Raw genomic sequence first — 5,252 nt, forward strand, 5'->3', positions numbered from 1 at the left:
TTTTTAGGTATTCGACCTACCTAACCCAAAAGGCCGATGGCGACTCTCAAAACATTTTAAAATCATTTATTCACATCACTTTTCTTGTCAAGTAAAAAATTTCGTACCTGGGTGAAAACCGGTTACGACAATATGACTGTTCAAACGGTCATGAGTTTATTTTTAACCATCCATCAAGCCCTCAACTACCATTACTTTATATTTTTCTGCTACTAGAAGACTAATTCTTGATCGTCCAAATTTAATGCTATTCGGTGGATGAAAGGAACCGTAGTATTGAAAAAATTTGGAACTAATGAGCTCCAAAGAGAAGAATCTCTGCCACATGACATGCCTTGGAAAGCAATATCCCCTTCTTTGCGGCTTAAACATATTTGGTCGGCAAAATTCTCCCTTCCTTTTTTGCTACAATGACGGGGGACCACTCCTCCCATGGAAAATTGGAAAGAAAAAAGTGCAGACAACAAGAGTCTTTGTTCCTTTGATAATTTTAGAGAAAAGAATCTGAAAGGTCCACTACGCAAGTTTCCCAATCTATCACCACCACCGCCTTAACCCCACTGGAGAAGGAATCTTGAACGTTCTATCTCTACCGTGGAGATATGGTGCATGCAAATTTGTTACTTTTATGAGTTTAATTAGTAGGGTAATATTTTGTTTGACTACCAAATCACAGAGAACCAAAGCAGTTAATGATAAACAAAATGTAAAGATAAGAGGAAGAGAAAGGAAATGGCCGAAGACAACAATGGGTTGAGTGACACTGCGGCAGAAGAAGTCTTGGAAGACTGTCCTGTAACAAAATCTGGAAACCACGAACTAATATTCACGTCTCCTGGCCCTGTTGTTGATCCATATGTGGGGCTTGTCGTCCCTCCTGTTGTTGTTGGGGTCGTATTGCTCGCAGATTTTTTACTGTGCAAATAAAATTTTACAGCACCATATATGTGAGTTGAAATAATAATAATAATAATACAAAAAGCATAAAGAAAACGAAACGGATTATGATTAATATATCTTTGCTTACCTTGTTGATGAAGGGCAGAATGTAATAGTATAATCAGCTCCCGTACATGTAAACGTACTCGTAGCATCATCATACGCGTAGCTATACGATTTCGGACAAGCCGCTTTGAACATCTCCGAGTAAACAGAAGGCTTGCACGTGTAGGGTGGCATACGCGCCTCTGCAGCAATACTCCGGCTTCCCAAAAGCCTCGCACGCACTCTTACAGGCCTCGCCCGACCCCACCGTCAACTCACTCGGGCACCGCCGGTTCAAGTCATTAGCGCATCCAGTTGACAAGCACGTCCCTGACCCACCGCTCGGCTCCACCATCATCGCCAAGTTATATCCATCGACTAAGCTAACATCGTAGAAATCCTGGGTGCCCGATCCGATCGTGAACTCAGCTAAGGTGACCGGCGGGCTTGCGCCTTTGCCATTGCATTCCATTTGGGTGGAGCCACAATTACCGGTTTGGCAGGTGATTTGACCCGTCTTTGGGTCTTTATGCATCCAGTTCTGCCCCAGAATCTGCCCGACCAACTAGGCGGTGCCTGGATGGATCGTGACCCGCTCGATTGTAGCTGGAAACCGGTGGTATCTAACTGCGCGTTGCCGAGGATACCAGGCCAAACTGTATAATCACATTTATTCACTACAATAAATGTAGTCCCGGAAATCACTGTATAAATGCAGGCCATGTTATTAATCTTTAATGCTATATATTTATATAGTGTAAATCAACACCGAAAAGTGAAAATATCACCTTGTAAGATGGAGAGCAGAGTGAATAAACAAGTGGAGAAGACGGAGTCCATAGCTGGAGTGAAATTTTGCAGGTAAACTAAATAAAGGCTACTACTACACTAAATATGTGGTTGGTGGATAATGCAGAGGAACAAGATGACATCTTTGATCAATCATTTAAGAAGTAAAAGGCTGTATTGCCAAGGTGATGATGAACATGTAGAAGTTTTTCATCTAAAAGAACTGATTTTATAAGTTTTTTTATTACTTTTTTTAATCCAAAAGGAAAAACTTGAATCATTATAGTTTCCACTTATCATCTGGTTGAGGTGGACTGCATGTAATATTAATATATATCCGTGTAGCTAATGAGTTTTGGTTTGCAAAAATAACTGCTTCTCGTTCTATAGTATTTTAATTTGTTTGATTTCTCAAATGAATGAGATTTGAAGGCTAAGCTTCTACGCCTCAAATTCCATTTAATTAATACTGCTTTTTATATTATAAAATCTCATATTATGTTTCACAATTTCCTTGACCTGGATTTAGAGCTAACTCAGCATTATATATAATTAAGAAACCTGTTCGATGAACTGCCCAAAGCATCTTATTTAGTTTATCTGCTTCAACCTATGAATATGACTGGTGTTGTCATTATATTCATTTTCAAAGGAATCCGATTCCCACGCATGTTCAAACCTATCCTGAAACTGATGATTTCATTTATTTATATAGTATGGGTAGACCTTTAACTAACTGATTATTAATTAAACAAATTGAACAATAATGGAGTTAAGCCAATCTGGTCTGCATTGATCACCTTTCCAGTGTTATCTGGCTTTCAAACACCATCATTCTCGTCAGTAAGTTCAGCAACTGTATCTAGTAATTTGCCATTCATCATTCCAGATACTCACTTTCTGCTCATTCATATATATACAGTTTGCCATTGCACCTTCTCTTTCAAAAAAATCTACCCCTTTCTAAGAAGCTAGACCAAATTCATGATGCCTTAGCTTCCAGAACAGATTCATGGGGAAAATAAATCTCCTTTATTATTTTAGCCCATAACACGTTCGGATTCATTAAGTATCTCCAACATTGTTCGGATAAAAGAGCGTTGTTCATTACACCCAACTATTAGAGCCAGAGTTTCAAATCGCGGTCGCGTTTTTTGTCATTTCATGTTAATCGTGATTACGGCCACAGCAAGCACTATTACAACCGTAGCAGGTACTATTGGGCTTGTAACGGGTATATCAGAAGGCAGCGTTACTGCTATTTTACGGGTACTATCACGGTCGCCAAGCGCTATTTGAAATCCTGCTTAGTACATCTACACGTAAAACTGCTGGGAGGTTTCAAAATTTTGGCTGCTCGAGTAAGAACAATATAATACTGCCTCCGTACTATTAAATTTATTTCTTTTGAATTTTAAAATTTGTCCATTTAAAATATCATATTAAAAAATCAACAAATAACAAAATCTATATTTTCTTTTTTACCATTATATATCTCATTATTTTACACCTATCAAAATAATCTATTAATCACTTTAAAAAAATAATTTTATCATTTACCTCATTTCATTTATGATCAAATTTATCCCTTGAAATTATGTACTTTATCAACATAAGTTATAATTAATGAGACGGAGAGGATAGTTTTGTAGCATTGATATCAATCATTAGTGGGATGTCTATGTTGCAAGCCCAAAAGTTTCTGCACTCAAGAACGACGTATGATTTTATTTTAGGAGGATAAATTTGAATTCATAAAATTTTACTGTTATTTTAATTTCTTCTTAAAATTATTAATTGTTTACATTTTAGTTATTTCAATTTCAGCTTTTAGTTTTCTGCATTGTCTTAATTTAAGTGTTATATTCTGATTTCTTTCATTTTAGTCCTTTACTTAATGTTTTAATTTCAGCTTTGCATTTTTTTTATTTATTTTAATTTAGTCCTTTTGAATTCATTCATTGCTTTTAATTTTTATCTTTAATTTCAACTTCTTTAATCTAGTCTTAGAATTTTAGGTTTTAATTTAAACCTTTTGATTTAGATTTAGAAGGGCAAATTTAAACTAATAATATTTGAGAGGGAAAAATTAGATTTTCAAGAAAAGATACATAGAAAAAATTTAAAACATATGATAATTTTAAATTTTCAGGGAACGACTGCTCCCACCTGATCCATCGGTCCATCTCTGTCTACACCCGACTTTGGCGTCAAAAACAAAACCAGTGGAAAGCTCTACGGCTGGCGGTAGGCGCAACTCATGCTTGTTATACAATTCAATATTAATTAGCTTTACAATTGCAGTCAAGTGTGTGAGGCTGATCAGTGTAATCCAAAGGGGGAAAGAAGAGATGAAGTAGAGGCTAGTCAACTTGGTGTGCGAAGAAATACGTCTCTCAAGTTTCAACATGTGAGAGACTGCCCTTGAACATGTTTATCCATCATGTAAAGTACTCATTTGGATTATTCTTGTATAATCCTTTTCCCATCACTTTCCTTGAACTTGATCATAAAATAGAGAATTGGTTGAGTTCGGCCCATTTAACTTGTGGTTTAAAATCGAAGGGGTAACCCAGTCCATATAACTTGACCTCGAGGTTTACGATCAAAGAAGTCGTCTAAAATATGATACATGATAGATTATGAATTATTTGAGTTTAATTAAATTAAAATTTGATTGATGTTTGAATTAAATAGACACGATTAAACTCAATTCAAAATCTTAATTTGGATTCGAAAAACTCGCAAACAACACTAAAAAGTAATATATATTAAAATTTTAATTTTTAAAATTAAATTAATAATAATATTGAAATTTTTAAAATGGAGCCGGTGTCCCATTTGATTCCACATATTGTGGATATTATTTGTCGCGATTAGCAGCTGGTTTTTATTCATGTGAACCGAGAAGGAAATAAGACAATAAACGCATTGGCAAAATTAGCTTGGAACCTTCCGTTTGGAATTCACAGCTTCAACGAGCCTCTTACAAAAATTTTATCAATCTTCCAGGCCGAGATAGCTACTGCAATGGGTAGGAATGGGGTCTTAGATTAGATCTTTCTGGTTACTCTTCTTTCCATTAAAAAAAAAAATTGTTCGAGTTTGAGCTTCAATCGACCTAATTCTGATAATATTTTAAGTTTAAATTTTTTTTTGAGTTTAAGTAAAACTTCAATTTATGATTTTGAGTTAAACTTAACAATTTTGAATTCATAATGTTTTTAATTGAGTCAAATTTAATTTTAAACTTTTTAAATCAAATCAAAATTGATTATACTCAACTTTAACTCGACTTATTTATAGCACTAGTCTCAAATAATATAAGCTGCTTTGCTTTGCTTTTTTTTTTTTTGATTGAAAAAAAGGGGTTAGAAGCCAATACATGATTAAGATCTAATATAAGAGGGACCATGATTGTCCCTGTTGAGAAGAGGAATTACTCCTTGGAGTGGTTCCATGAAAATTCTGGTAGAGTC

At 35.2% G+C, this 5,252-nt stretch overlaps 1 pseudogene; it reads right to left on the minus strand.

The window, feature by feature from the left end:
• Positions 1–1,023: 1,023 nt before the first annotated feature.
• Positions 1,024–1,740, minus strand: LOC120113495 (annotated as a pseudogene).
• Positions 1,741–5,252: the final 3,512 nt, after the last annotated feature.

Source organism: Hibiscus syriacus, unplaced genomic scaffold, assembly GCF_006381635.1.
Source record: "Hibiscus syriacus cultivar Baekdansim isolate YM2019G1 unplaced genomic scaffold, ASM638163v2 tig00110209_pilon, whole genome shotgun sequence".
Lineage (NCBI taxonomy): Eukaryota > Viridiplantae > Streptophyta > Magnoliopsida > Malvales > Malvaceae > Hibiscus > Hibiscus syriacus.